Source organism: Scyliorhinus torazame, chromosome 9 (genome assembly GCF_047496885.1).
Source record: "Scyliorhinus torazame isolate Kashiwa2021f chromosome 9, sScyTor2.1, whole genome shotgun sequence".
NCBI lineage: Eukaryota > Metazoa > Chordata > Chondrichthyes > Carcharhiniformes > Scyliorhinidae > Scyliorhinus > Scyliorhinus torazame.
Window position 1 is genome coordinate 79297814 of NC_092715.1, and position 15782 is coordinate 79313595.

At 46.6% G+C, this 15782-nt stretch overlaps 1 protein-coding gene across 11 annotated transcripts in view; it reads left to right on the plus strand.

Annotated features, from left to right (window-relative positions):
- The window catches only part of ssbp2b (single stranded DNA binding protein 2b), a 645808-nt gene that overhangs the window by 465130 nt on the left and 164896 nt on the right, over positions 1 to 15782 (plus strand). The gene's annotated exons all lie outside the window — the stretch shown is intronic.

Genomic DNA, 15782 nt, shown 5'->3' on the forward strand with positions numbered 1-15782 from the left:
CGCCCCTCCTGGCGTCCATAAACAACAGGGGTCATTGTAGTTCCTGCAATGTCCAATGGTTCCCCCAAGTAGGTGGCCAACCTGGCCTGTGTGTCGGTTAATGTAAGGATCTGTATAAGACCATAAGACATAGGAGTTGAAGTAAGGCCATTCGGCCCATCGAGTCCACTCCACCATTCAATCATGGCTGATTTCAACTCCATTTACCCGCTCTCTCTCCATAGCCCTTAATTCCTCGAGAAATCAAGAATTTATCAACTTCTGTCTTAAAGACACTCAACGTCCCGGCCTCCACCGCCCTCTGTGGCAATGAATTCCACAGACCCACCACTCTCTGGCTGAAGAAATTTCTCCTCATCTCTGTTCTAAAGTGACTCCCTTTTATTCTAAGGCTGTGCCCCCGGGTCCTAGTCTCCCCTGTTAATGGAAACAACTTCCCTACATCCACCCTATCTAAGCCATTCATTATCTTGTAAGTTTCTATTAGATCTCCCCTCAACCTCCTAAACTCCAATGAATATAATCCCAGGATCCTCAGACGTTCATCGTATGTTAGGCCTACCATTCCTGGGATCATCCGTGTGAATCTCCGCTGGACCCGCTCCAGTGCCAGTATGTTCTTCCTGAGGTGTGGGGCCCAAAATTGCTCACAGTATTCTAAATGGGGCCTAACTAATGCTTTATAAAGCTTCAGAAGTACATCCCTGCTTTTATATTCCAAGCCTCTTGAGATGAATGACAACATTGCATTTGCTTTCTTAATTACGGACTCAACCTGCAAGTTTACCTTCAGAGAATCCTGGACTAGGACTCCCAAGTCCCTTTGCACTTCAGCATTATGAATTTTGTCACCGTTTAGAAAATAGTCCACGCCTCTATTTTTTCCAAAGTGCAAGACCTCGCACTTGCCCACGTTGAATTTCATCAGCCATTTCTTGGACCACTCTCCTAAACTGTCTAAATCTTTCTGAAGCCTCCCCACCTCCTCCATACTACCTGCCCCTCCACCTATCTTTGTATCATCGGCTAACTTAGCCAGAATGCCCTCAGTCCTGTCATCTAGATCGTTAATATATAAAGAGAACAGCTGTGGCCCCAACACTGAACCCTGCGGCTCACCACTCGTCACCGGTTGCCATTCCGTATACCCTGCTTGATGCGGTCGAATGTCCTCTGGGCGATCACGGAGACCGCTGCGCCAGTGTCCAACTCCATCTCGAGCGGGTGACCATTGACCCGTACTGTCACCTTACTGGGGGCCACACGGGGAGCTGCCACACAATGCAGCTGCAGGCAGTCGTCCTCCGTCTCCACGTCCTCAGGAGTAGTCGCCGTAGGTTCATCCACATGGAAGGTACGGCCCCTGAGCTGGTCCCAGTTTCCGTCGGAACGACGGTGCCTCTGGATCCCCCAGGACCGGCGTCCGCGACGGGGTCGGCGCCTACAAGTCTGACACGAACATGGCTCCTCATCCATTGCTTCTGGAGAAGGCTCCCTTCGGGGAGGAATGTCCGACGGCCACTGACGTCGATCCGGACGTCGTCTCGCCCAAGGTACCGCAGGAGTGGTTTCGGATGGAAGGGGTTGCGCCCCAAGGCATGCACTCCCATTCCCTGTATCTCCTGCACTCCTCGTTCTGCGCTCTCTCGGGACAATACTATTTGAAAGGCCTGTTGAAAAGTCAATGTTAGCTGAGCTAACAACTTTCTCTGGGTGGCCGCATTGTTAATACTGCAAACCAAACGGTCGCGTAACATTTCTGACAAGGTCTCACCATAGTCACAGTACTCCTCAATCCTGCGTAGCCTAGATAGAAAGTCGGCAAGGGATTCTCCTGGGGTCCTCTCAGCAGTATTAAACCGGTAATGTTGGACTATCGTGGACGGGGTTGGATTAAAATGCTACCCCACTAAATTCACAAGTTCATCAAACGTTTTGGTGTCTGGCGCAGCTGGGGACGTAAAGCTCCTAATCACCCCAAACGTGTGCGGGCCGCAGGCGGTGAGCAATATGACCACCTGGCACTCGTTTTCGGTGACATTGTTTGCCCGGAAATAGTAATGCATCCGTTGTGCATACTGGTTCCAGCTTTCCAGCGCAGCATCAAAAACATCCAAACGTCCGTACAGAGGCATGGTGTAATAGAAAACAACTTCCAACCTGTATCCAACAAAAATCCAGGGAGGTGGCTTCAGCAGTGTAGACAGCTATTCACTTTAACCCTCGTCGCCAGTTTTGTGAGGGCCACAAAGAATCCAGCACGAGTTTCAAGGATACAAAGAAATAGCATTTATTTACAATAACATATATATACACGATGTGGAGATGCCGGCGTTGGACTGGGGTGAGCACAGTACGAAGTCTTACAACACCAGGTTAAAGTCCAACAGGTTTGTTTCGATGTCACTAGCTTTCGGAGCGCTGCTCCTTCCTCAGGTGAATGAAGAGGTATGTTCCAGAAACATATATATAGACAAATTCAAAGATGCCAAACAATGCTTGGAATGCGACCATTAGCAGGTGATTAAATCTTTACAGATCCAAAGATGGGGTAACCCCAGGTTAAAGAGGTGTGAATTGTGTCAAGCCAGGACAGTTGGTAGGATTTCGCAGGCCAGATGGTGGGGGATGAATGTAATGCGACATGATTCTGAATGGACCTGGGATTCATGTTGCATTCCATTCATCCCCCACCATCTGGCCTGCAAAATCCTACCAACTGTCCTGTCTTGACACAATTCACACCTCTTTAACCTGGGGTTACCCCATCTCTGGATCTGTAAAGACTTGATCACCTGCTAATGGTCGCATTCCAAGCATTGTTTGGCATCTTTGAATTTGTCTATATATATATGTTTCTGGAACATACCTCTTCATTCACCTGAGGAAGGAGCAGCGCTCCGAAAGCTAGTGACATCGAAACAAACCTGTTGGACTTTAACCTGGTGTTGTAAGACTTCGTACTATACACACAACAGCAGCAGCAGCAGCAGCAGCAGCAGCAGCAGCAGCAGCAGCAGCAGCAGCAGCAGCAGCAGCAGCAGCAGCAGCAGCAGCAGCAGCAGCAGCAGCAGCAGCAGCAATCTCGCTTGCCGCTTACTACTTCCTGTTGGTTCCAAACTGGCCAGCTTTATTTATACAGGGAGTCTGCTGATGATTTCTCCACCCCCCTCATTGGGGAAGCTTATACTCCCACAGGATTGTGGGATTGTCATTAGCCCCCAGCCAATGGTAAGCAGGTAGGTTATAACACAAGGGCAGTTACTGCTGGGCAGGAAGTGGGTTCCCGATGTCAGGAAATGGCCCAGCTTCTGATCCTCACCTTGAAGATGAAACTCCAGGCCTAAGAACCAGTTTGTGTGCTCGGTTGATAAAAATTTCAAGTTTGATACAAGTCGAAATGGAGTGCCTGAATAGCTATCCATAAGCTAAACTCATTCTGAATTATATGGCTGCCTCCATGGCTTCTTCAGCTTGGATTGCAACTTTGGCGTTCTTTTTTTGTTCTCCATGCACTGCCTGTCGTTATGTGTAGCCTTCTGCAAGCAATTATAAAAGCACACATGTTAGAAAGAGGAATGAAAGAGAAGGTGCATGCCACAGAAGTGCCCAGGCCAACAGCCAACCTTTTTTTAAAGACTGTGCATGATTCTTTGTGTTGGTGTATTTGGTGCTTGTCCTTGGCACATTTACTTGGCACAAGTTAATGCTGTGATACAACAACATATGATGTCCAGGAACAACATGAAGTATGCCTTTGTATAGTGCAAGGTTAATGCATCAGGTTTGGAGTTTACTGCAGGAAAGTTAAATTGTAAGCAAACATTGTAAAATTAAGCACACTTAATCTTGCCAACTTTGTGTAGCCTAGCCAACTTCTTTTTAAAAAATAGTCACAACAACTTGTGTTAATAGATTTATAATAATAATAATTTAATAATAATTTAAAGATTTGTATATGGGAACCTCCATTAAAGACAATACATAAATGCAAGTTGCTTTTCCACTACTCTTCTAAGAAGTAGAAATATGTAAGAACAGCTGTGCAATTGTGGCCACTCTGGTTAAAATTCCTCCAGACACTTTTTAGCGTACTAGTTAATACAATTGTTTAAAAATATGTGTAAGTTGTCAATCTGTTTCAAAACTAAAGGCTTTTAATTAGTGGACGACTCATGGAGCTTACAACAACGGTTGGTGTAGGAAACTTCAGTTGTCATGCTGCACCAATTAAAAAGTTCTTGTGGGAGGGACTTCATTGGGAGAACCTGCATCTGAGGCTTGAGGTTTTACTCCCGAGTCGAGGAAATTCCCAACTCCACAAACAAAGCTCAGGAGAAAGTGTCCCAGTGTCAATTGTGTAAAATGTTAGATAGATGTAAAGATCTATCCAACGGTTAGGTATGGTGGTTGACGGAAAAATAACATTTCTAATGGTGTATTGTCAGTTGCCATGCATAGTAAGGAATGGTTTGCGTTTAATTATGGAGCATGTCAAAGCAGTAAACATATCCAAACTTAATTTTGTCAATGTTTTCTACTACGTGGTACCTCATAGGTTCGTCATGCTTCGCTCTTTCTTCACTCACTACCTTGCACTGTAAAATATCTCCTCGGATTTGATGTGAGGCAGAGGAATTTTTACTGCTTCTGGGCATTTACCAGCTCCATAATTAATGATTGTTGTAAGAAAAGTTGAGAGAGGCCTAAACTGACTTTCCCTTGAGATTTCTTTCCCTTCTCTCTTCCTGTACCTGACCCCCCCACCCCGTACCCCCAGCCCGTCCCCCCAGCCCGTCCCCCCAGCCCGTCCCCCCAGCCAATTCCTGTAGCCAGCATCTCCTTGGTGGTTTGATTGTGATTAGTATTTAATGCTCAGCTGAATTGTGAACCACCATGATTATAGGAGCCACCAACATGAGCACTGTATTGGTTCAGGGAGAAAAGCCACCACCATCGTAGTGATAGACAATAAATGTGGTCTTGCCAATGCTATGGCTGTCTTTCTTATATAACCAATTCCACATTATGCCAGCAGCAAAGTCTCAAATGCTAACTTTGTGGTTGTTCAGTACTCTTGGTATCCATATGTATATGTAGAAAGCTTTAATAAGCTTTAGAGAATCCATCTAAAATTGCCTTCTCTTCCTAATCTATATGCCACACATTGGTGACATTATTTACAAATATTAGGTCAGGTTTTACCCGTATACTGATGCGCAGCTATATTGCTTCACTGTTTATTTTGATCTTTTAATTACCCCTGTACTATAAAACTGTCTGGCCCAGATTTTATTCCCAAGTCACGTCTATAGATTCAGGACTTTTCCCAGGTTCCAATGTGCCCAGAAGTTGGGATTTTCATTTCATGGTGGGAGGTGAAGTGGTGGTGGACTAGATTTCAAGTTGGGCCTGTTGTCCTGGAACAACTGCTGAGCCTGCCAGACGCAGAGGTAAGCTGAACAGAAGGGCCTTGGTGCACCGGCACTATGTGAGAGATTGAAAAACAACAGCCCCTATTGCCCTCGTGCCTCACCCTTGGCATACACTCTCCATTTCCCTTCCATGCCAACCCATGACAGCTCATTCTCCAGTACCCACCCCATACCCTCCATGTTACGTTTACCCTTGTACCCAACCCCGACAGCCCCTCATTCCCCAGTACCAACCCATGCCTCAACCTCATTTCAATCGCTCTTTATAACTCCTATACCAACTTATGCCAACCCAAGGCCCCCACCCACCACTCTTTTCCCTTACCCCCTCCATGCCAACTCACCGACCATCCACCCTGGATAAATCTCAGAAACCATGCTGACATAAAATAACACATCCATTGATGATCCCAGCATTTAAAAACACTGACAAAAGAAAATATTCAAATACATGGAAACTCCTTCAACTCTTATGAGACCAAACATTTCACTTCAATACTTAATTTATTTAAAAAATGAACATCTCCACTCTATAACCACTTGGATCTGTCAGTCATTGAATTTACAGTGCAGGTGGTCATTCGGACCATCGAGTCTGCCCTGGCCCTTGGAAAGAGCGCCCTACTTAAGCCCACGCCTCCACCCTATCCCTGTGACCCAGTAACCTCACCTAACATTTTGGACTCTTAAGAGGCAATTTGGCATGTCCAATCCACCTAACCTGCACATCTTTGGACTGTGGGAGGAAACCGGAGCATCCGGAGGAAACCCATGCAGACGCAGGGAGAAAGTGCAAACTCCACACAGACAGTCATCCAAGGCCGGAATTGAACCCGAGTCCCTGGAGCTGTGTGACAGCAGTGCTAAACACTGTGCTGCCGTGCAGTCACTTAATAGGCACCCCACTGTGATAGCGTTAAGTTGTAAAAACAGTCATGCAAAATAAAACTTATAATGACTACCTTCAAGCTTATGTCAACAGACAGAGGTACATAGCCAGCATTGATTTTTTTCAAGCCTGGAGAGGTAAATTCCCTGACAGCTACAACAATTCGAATGAGCTTGCTGTTCTTTGACAGCTCAAGCAATGATATGACAGCTTGACAGTTCCTTGACAGCACTGACAATGCTTTGACAGAACTGACAGTTCTTTGAAATTTTGACACTTCTTTGACAGCATTGCACCTTTAAAAACTCAGGGATAGCTATTCACTAATTCATTCCCCATGATAAAGCTTTGACAAATCTAGAATTGACCTGTCTGGTTTGAATTTGAACAAAAGCTAGAAGCAATGACTCTGCCAATCAGAGTTCACTTTGCCTACCAATCAGAGTTCACTTGCCAACTAATGAGAATTCTCTTACCAACCAATCAGCAATCTCTTCTCATGCAGTATAAATTGTTGTTCCCTTACTGTTGGTAATCTTGAGATCTGTCCGGATGAGTGCAAGATGAAAAACTTAGACAGCATGTTTCTTTTCTCAGCAATGGCCACAATAAGTGTTTGTTCGGGAAGGAGAGATTATAGGTGCTGAAGCAGTGGTGAATACATTTGGCAGTAGTGTATTGGTTTTGTCTTGACATGGAGGAAGAATTTTTAAAGGATTTCTCTGATAGTAATTTGGAAAATTGGTTTCAATGAATTAGAATGGAATATTGATATGGCATTTGGGCCGGGAGTGCCATTCGCAGGTGTTGGGGACGGTTTCTGGGAGGGGGGAGTGCATGGAGACCCCATCATAGTGAGCTGGGGGTTGGAGGGCGTCGGGGATCGGGGTTCATGCTTGCGGCTCCAGAGATCGGGAATCTCGATCTCTTGCTACACTGAGGAGTTCCGGTGAGCGGAGCTCCTCAGTGCAGAAAACGGGGCTATGTGCGGCTACAGCCATGCATTTCCCACTGAGGCCCCCTATATAACTGGGGGCGGGTTAAATAGCAGGGTGTTTCTCGGCACTGCGCCACCGGGAAACACGCAGCTAAACGTGCTCACTATTGGACTTTGTTCCCATTTAGTTAAATCGGCCCATTGTTATTCACCAGCAGGAATTTAAATTCTGGCTACGGCTTGCAGGCTTAATCCTCATTTTCTGTTGATTTGATGTATTGGTACAGGGCTGTCAAAATGCTCTGGTTGCAATTTTGGTATTGGTGAAGCAGTAGTCCAGTGCTGTTTTGCCTCTTGATGAATGAAACATAAGAACAAGAATAGGCCATTCAGCCCCTCGAGCCTGTCCTGCCATTCAATGAGATCATGTGATCTGTGACCTAACTCATATACCTGACTTTGGCTCATATCCTTTAAAATCTTTGCTTAACAAATATCTATCTATCTCAGATTTTAAAATAACAACTGATCTAGCTTCAACTGCTGTTTGTGGGAGAGAGATCCACACCTCTATACTCCTTGTGTGAAGAAGTGCTCCCAAACATCTCTCCTGAATGTACTGGCCCTAATTTTTAGACTAGAATGGGAGGCAGCTACAGTGCCATTTGGCTGCATAAAGGTATACAAATACTAAAGTCGCCTTATGTTCCGAGGCAGCAGTGAAGAAAAATCGAAGGTCTTCCAGAAGGAAAACTTCCTCCGGGTGCTCCGGTTTCCTCCCACAGTCCAAAGATGTGCGGGTTAGGTGAATTGGCCAATGATAAATTGCCCTTAATGTCCAAATTGCCCTTGGTGTTGGGTGGAGGTGTTGAGTTTGGGTAGGGTGCTCTTTCCAAGAGCTGGTGCAGACTCGGGGGGCCGAATGGCCTCCTTCTGCACTGTAAATTCAATGATAATCTGTGATTAATCTAGGACAAAGGTTCGGCACAACATCGTGGGCCGAAGGGCCTGTTCTGTGCTGTATTTTCTATGTTCTATGTTCCTCGGATGTGTATGTGGTACCAGTTGACTGGAGGATTGCAAATATGACACCTGTGTTTAAAAAGGGGTAAAGGAATAAACCTGGCAAATACAGGCCAGTAAACCGATTGGCGGTGGGAAAATCTTTAGAGATCATAATTTGGGACACAATTAATTGACATTTAGAAAAGAATGGGCTAATAAATGGGAAAGTCAGCATGGGTTTGTCAAAGGCAATTTGTGTTTGACTAACTTGATGAGCTTAGTTTGGTTGATGAAGGTGTATGGACCTTCAAAACTTGTTTATACAGTACCACATAATAGATATGTTTGCAAAACTAAAACCCATGGAATTAAGGGGACAGTGGCGGTGTGGCTACAAAATAAGAGCCTGGGACATTTTCTTACTTTAAAGGCATTCTATAAATATTTGTTGTGACTGACAGAGAGGCAAAAATTAGAGAGTAGCGGTGAACAGTTGTTGCTCCTGGTTTTTCTCAGTGTTTGATACAGCAGGACATAGATAGGTTGGAGACTTGGGCAGAGAAATGGCAAATGGAGTTTAATCGAGACAAATGTGAGGTAATGCATTTTGGTAGGGAAATATACTGTAAATGGCAAAACTCTTAGGAATATAGAAAGTCAGAGAGATCTGGGTGTGCAGGTCCACAGATCTTTGAAGGTGGCAATACAAGTGGACAAGGTAGTCAAGAAAGCATACGGAATGCTTGCCTTCATTGGACTGGGCATCGAGTATAAAAACTGGCAAGTCATGCTATAATTGTATAGAACCTTTGTAAAGCCGTACTTGGAATATTGCGCATAATTCTGGTCGCCATACTACCAGAAGGATGTGGAGGCTTTGGAGAGGGTGCAGAAGAGGTTTACCAGGATGTTGCCTGGTCTAGAGTGTGATAGCTATGTGGAGAGGCTGAATAGACTCAGACTGTTTTCATTAGAAAGACGGAGGTTGAGGGGTGACCTGATAGAGGTCTACAAGATTATGAGGGGCATGGATAGAGTGGACTGGAATCTAATGTTTGTGTTGAGGCCCAGGTGGCAGGGTTGTACCTGAGCCATCATCCGCATGGACTGGTGGTGGGACCTCTTCACCTGAAATCTTGCCATTTAGAACCAATTAACAGCCAACAGGTGGGGGAACCAGCCAATTAGGCTGGCAGAAAGGAGGCACTGCTTACAAATTACTGGGAAGGTGCAATTTTCGAAGGGCATTCTTTCAGGTAGGTTACAGATATAAGGTCCATCAAAAGGGGTAATGCTGAAGGCAGTGTCCCTGGAGGTGTTTGTGCAGGTTGTGAGGGAACTGACAGGAGGAAGAGTCCAGTAAGCCTCATGAAGGCTCAGGCACTCAAAAGTACTCGAGCCACAGCCGTCTCATACAATGGAGCAAATTAGCAGCAGTACATCAATTTCAGGCATAGGGAGAGCATCATGTAGAAGCAGCCACAAGCAAATGCATAGATGTACTGACTAGGACTTGGAGTTTCAAGGAGTGATGACTCTTTGTTCAATGCAGCAGTCTTACATGCATGATGAGAATTAAAGGTTTTGTCATTGACAGTTTAACAACTAGCTCTGCACCTGACCAGATGTGGATGCAATTAGCTGGATATTGTGTAAAGTCTCTTCTGTACCCGTGTTGACTGAAGGTGTTAGCATGTTGTGATGGCACAGCAAGTGAGATGTTATGGGTGTTTGATGAAAGGAGAACAAAGTCGTCTTGGGGAGAGAACTTCATCTTTTAGTGGCCTGTTGTACCGTAACCCAAGAGACGCATGAGCCGAGGAGAGAGTCGCGAGCCTCCCTGGCATACATGTTACAGCCTGCTGACCAGATCCATGAAATAGCACTTCCATTAGCTGCCAGTTATTGAGATGCCTCAAGCTTATCTTCCTCTGAAGAGGTGGTGACTCACTCATTGTGCTCCTCTTGCTCCAGCACTATTTCACTCTGGAATGCTATGTTGTGCATAGCATAGTAGATGGTAATGATGCTGGATGCGCTTGCGGGGCATATTGCAGGGCTCCTCAAAGATTTATAGAGGCACTAACCTTATCTTCAAAAGGCCAATGACCTGCTCTACAGTGGCTTTCGTAGTGACATAGCAATAGCTGTATGTACCCTCTGTTTGTTTATTGAAGTTGAGCACAGATGTCAGCAGCCATATCCTCCATAGATTGTCTTCAATTTGTTCATGGGATATGACCATTTCAGGATAGGCCATCATTTGTTTCATGTCTAATTGTCTTTGAGAACGGTTGTTCCCTGGGTGCAACCGCAAAAGCATTCAGGTGACCAGAGGAGCTGAGGTACACGGGACTGTCTAAGGATGAATGCATTGTGGCATCTTCCCAGAATCCTTGCGGACCACATCTGGCATTTGTGGACGACTTGAATATTGAGTAAATGGAACCCTTTCCTGTTCACAAAGGCACCTGGCTGCTCTGAGGGAACCTTGATGGCTTTGTGAATAAATTTGATCGCCCCCTGCACCTGACGGAATCCAGCCTTGGCCCTGAAGCCAACTGCCTTCTGGTCCTAACCTACCTAATCAATGGTAAACCTGACGTATTGGCCAGCCCAATAGTATATGGCATACATCACCTCCTTTATGCTGCGCTGTGCACTGACTCAGAAATTCCACATATATCTCCAGAAGGTCTCTTGGACGAAGCCCAGGTAAAAAGGTTGAGCACCACCATCACCTTCACTGTCCAAAGATTTTGCAAAGGCCCCAACTCCTGCTCCTTCATTCTGCACCTGCCTGGAGAGATAAGCCTTCAGGCACATTGATATTCAGATATCTCTAAGAAGCTGAGCCTCTGATGGTGTACCGTTTAAGCTGGATAGCACTTTCTGTGACCATATTGCGCTCTTTCCCCTCTGCAACCTTCTTATCTTTGCCTCATTGTTTCCTCAAGTCACAAACTTTCTGGCTGTTACAAAGCCCCTCCATGTGGCTGAATCCTCACTGGAGGAATCAAACTCTGATTCAAAATTCAGACCTCGTTGGCAAACAAACCTACACGGAGATGAGCACCTAGTCCTGCCTTCAGTCACTGCAGTGGGCCTGCAGATGGCCTTCAATCAGGCCATCAGGCCTCCCTGCGGTGACTCCAAACATTTTTGCTCTCACTTCTTTGCCACACGCCCTGCCTGCTTCAATATGCAGCTGTCGGCAATGTGTCGCCAGCCACCACTGGCCTGCTGATGAAAAAATGAGCTACTAACACGTCATGTAACATAATAAGAACATAAGCGAAGAGCAGGCAATTCCGCACCTCGAGCCTGCTCTGCGATTCATCTTGATCTCATCTAGACCTCATCTCTACCTTCCGGCCCGCTCCCCTTAACTTTGATCCTGCTACTCATTAAAAATCCATCTATCTCCATTTTAAACGTTTTAGTGTTTCGGCATTCACTGCATTCTGGGATAGAGAATTAACCCTTTGAGTAAAGGAATTCCGCCACATTTCAGTTTTAAATCTGCCATCCCGTAGCCTAAAACTATGGCCTCTTGTTCTAGACTGTTCAACAAGGGGAAACCTCCACTCTATTTCTGTCAATCTCCTTTAGCATCTTATATACCTCAATTAGATCTCCTCTCATTCTTCTAAACCCCAGCGAGTATCGGCCTAAACTGTTCAATCTCTCTTTATAAGTCAAGTCCATGGAATCAATTGAATGAATCTCTGTATCCCTTGCAAAATCCAAAATCACATGGAAATATCGCTGTCAATTAGTTGATCAGCAGCCTTAATTAGCACTTGTTGTGCCGTTCACTGTATGGCTGATGAGTCTGGCCGCCACCATCTGAGATATTTGTCTAGAAACAGGAGGTCATCAGGCATCCATCCTGATGCAGCATTTCACCAGCTACCTGCCATGCCCCACTCCGCATCAGCTTACAATCCTGCTCCTGCAGGTTGTTAAAATTATGCCGCTTGATTTTAACTTGCTCTAAAAGATATCGACCTGGATTCGCTGCCCCACGACGCTGGCAACGTGAATTGCGATCGGGCGGAGAATTGGGAGTTCAGATGCCTGGACCGCTCTGGTGGGGTTCTCCAATATAGCCGTAGGAGGCTCTCACACATCATGGTTGCCTGCTGCGTCCTGCACAACATTGTGCAGCAGAGGGAGGGACATGTTGGAGAAGGAAGAAGAATGCCAGGCCTCATCTGTTGGGATTGATGGCCAGGACGACCAGGGCATGGAACCAGCAGGCACAGCAAGCCGCCGAATGTGTGCGCCAGGTCCACCGCACACGGGACAACCTTGTGCCTTATGTTTGAGAGTTTGCCGACTAGGGGGCCTGGCCACCGACATCTCCGCCACCCTGTCCACCTCTCCATATCCGCCCCCCCCCAATGCTCCGAGGATCCTACCAGCATTACTGTTGGGTGTTGGCCTTGGGTTGGTAGTCTCAGCGGGTCTTGCCCACGGGATAGAGGGTAATGAAGATTATCTGTGAGATGAGCTCTACTGCTCCTCATCGTTTGACAAAGTTAACTCCTGCCTTTGGGATTGTCTCCCCAGTTCAAACCTGCATGTGTGTTGGTCATTCCATCTCACAGGCCCATATATCCTCTGGGGGTTTGGGGGTGAGGTTGGTGGTAATGGGGATGGTGAGTGTTGATGGGTCATTCATTAAACTGTCCTACATGGCGCCATCAAACTTCTGGCCCTGTTCTCTGCGCTTCTGAGTGTGACCCCAGGTGGAATTTCCTGGGGCCTTGGCCCATGCCATCCTCCAACACTCACACCCGATAACATCAACTTCCACTCCCCCACCCTATCCCTCGCACCCTTCAGACAGATGATTGAGGCAGGCCGCAAATTTGGTGCAAAGGTGTTCAATTGTGACTACTTACAGTATTGTGTCCTGACCCCTACCTCTAACCGATATGCTGCATCTATAGAACATAGAACATAGAACATTACAGCTCAGTACAGGCCCTTCGGCCCTCCATGTTGCGCCGACCTGTGAAACCACTCTAAAGCTCATCTACACTATTCCCTTATCGTCCATATGTCTATCCAATGACCATTTGAATGCCCTTAGTGTTGGTGAGTCCACCACTGCTGCAGGCAGAGCATTCAACGTCCTTACTACTCTCTGAGTTAGGAACCGACCTCTGACATCTGTACTATATCTATCTCCCCTCAATTTAAAGCTATGTCCCCTCGTGCTAGACATCACCATCCGAGGAAAAAGGCTCTCACTGTCCACCCTATCCAATCCTCTGATCATCTTGTATGCCTCAATTAAGTCACCTATTAGCCTTCTTGTCTCTAACGAAAACAGCCTGAAGTCCCTCAGCCTTTCCTCATAAGATCTTCCCTCCATACCAGGCAACATTCTGGTAAATCTCCTCTGCACCCTTTCCAATGCTTCCACATCCTTCCTATAATGCGGCGACCAGAATTGCACGCAATACTCCAAATGCGGCCGCACCAGAGTTTTGTACAGCTGCAACATGACCTCATGGCTCCGAAACTCAATCCCTCTACCAATAAAAGCTAACACACCGTACGCCATCTTAACAACCCTTGCAACCTTCAGGGATTCATGTACATGGACACTGAGATCTCTCTGCTCATCCACACTGCCAAGAATCTTACCATTAGCCCAGTACTCTGTCTTCCTGTTATTCCTTCCAAAATGAATCACCTCACACTTTTCTGCATTAAACTTCATTTGCCACCTCTCAGCCCAGCGCTGCAGCTTATCTATGTTCCTCTGTAACTTGTAACGTCCTTCCGCACTGTCCACAACTCCACCGACTTTAATGTCATCTGCAAATTTACTCATCCATCCTTCTATGCCCTCCTCCAGGTCATTTATAAAATGACAAACAGTAGTGGCCCCAAAACAGATCCTTGTGGTACACCACTAGTAACTGGACTCCAGTCTGAACATTTCCCATCAACCACCACCCTTTGTCTTCTTCCAGCTAGCCAATTTCTGATCCAAACTGCTAAATCACCCTGAATCCCATGCGTTCGTATTTTCTGCAGTAGCCGACCGTGGGGAACCTTATCAAACGCTTTACTGAAATCCATATACTCCATATCAACTGCTTTACCCTCATCCACCTGTTTGGTCGCCTTCTCAAAGAACTCAATAAGGCTTGTGAGGCACGACCTACCCTTCACAAAAGCGTGTTGACTATCTCTAATCAAATTATTCCTTTTCAGATGATTATACATCCCATCTCTAATAAACCTTTCCAAGATTTTGCCCACAACAGACGTAAGGCTCACTGGTCTATAGTTACCGGGGTTGTCGCTACTCCCCTTCTTGAACAAGGGGACAACATTTGCTATCCTCCAGTCTTCTGGCACTATTCCTGTAGACAAAGATGACTTAAAGATCAAAGCCAAAGGCTCAGCAATCTCCTCCCTAGCTTCCCAGAGAATCCTAGGATAAATCCCATCCGGCCCAGGGGACTTATCTATTTCACACTTTCCAGAATTGCTAACACCTCCTCCTTATGAACCTCAAGCCCTTCTAGTCTAGTAGCCTGAATCTCAGTATTCTCCTCGACAATATTGTCTTTTTTCTGTGTGAATACTGATGAAAAATATTCATTTAGCATCTCTCATATCTCCTCGGACTCCATGCACAACTTCCCACTACTGTCCTTGACTGGCCCTCTGTGCCAACTTAACTGTTGTCTAACTTTCTGAACTTATGTGGCCGACCGTTCCTTTTGTGTGTTACCCCAGGCAGTACATCAGACATGTAGGCGGCCAGCTATGTATTTCGTCCTCTCACCTGAGATGCTTTTGGCAGCCACCCCCTGGAGGACCTGGACCTGGATGGGCCCGGCTGACTTTGGGGTGTCACAGGTGATGAGGTGCCACCCTGTTCTGTTCGTTGCCCATCAGGTGCGCCAGTGTCAGATGGGAAGGGGGCAGCGTGGGGGGGGGGGGGGGGGGGAGAGGGGGGGAGAGAGATGTGCCGAAGCACTTTGGTTTTCCAGCACCTCCCCAGCAGGTGGAACTGGCACTGGCCCCATCACTTAGTCCTCCTTCGGGTTGCTTGATGACGCTATGGGCTAGAGTGAGCTCCGGAGACTCCACCGTCACCTGGTGCTGTGAGTCCTGGAGGCCTGCTCTTGTCTCAACCATGGTCTCGATGCCCTTAGCCGTAGAGCACAGATACTGGGACGCATCATAGAATTTACAGTGCAGAAGGAGGCCATTCGGCCTATCGAGTCTGCACCAGCTCTTGGAAAGAACACCCTACCCAAGGTCAACACCTCCACCCTATCCCCATAACCCAGTAACCCCACCCAACACTAAGGGCAATTTCGGACACTAAGGGCAATTTATCATGGCCAATCCACCTAACCTGCACATCTTTGGACTGTGGGAGGAAACCGGAGCACCCAGAGGAAACTCACGCACACAGGGGGAGGATGTGCAGACTCCGCACAGACAGTGACCCAAGCTGGAATCGAACCTGGGACCC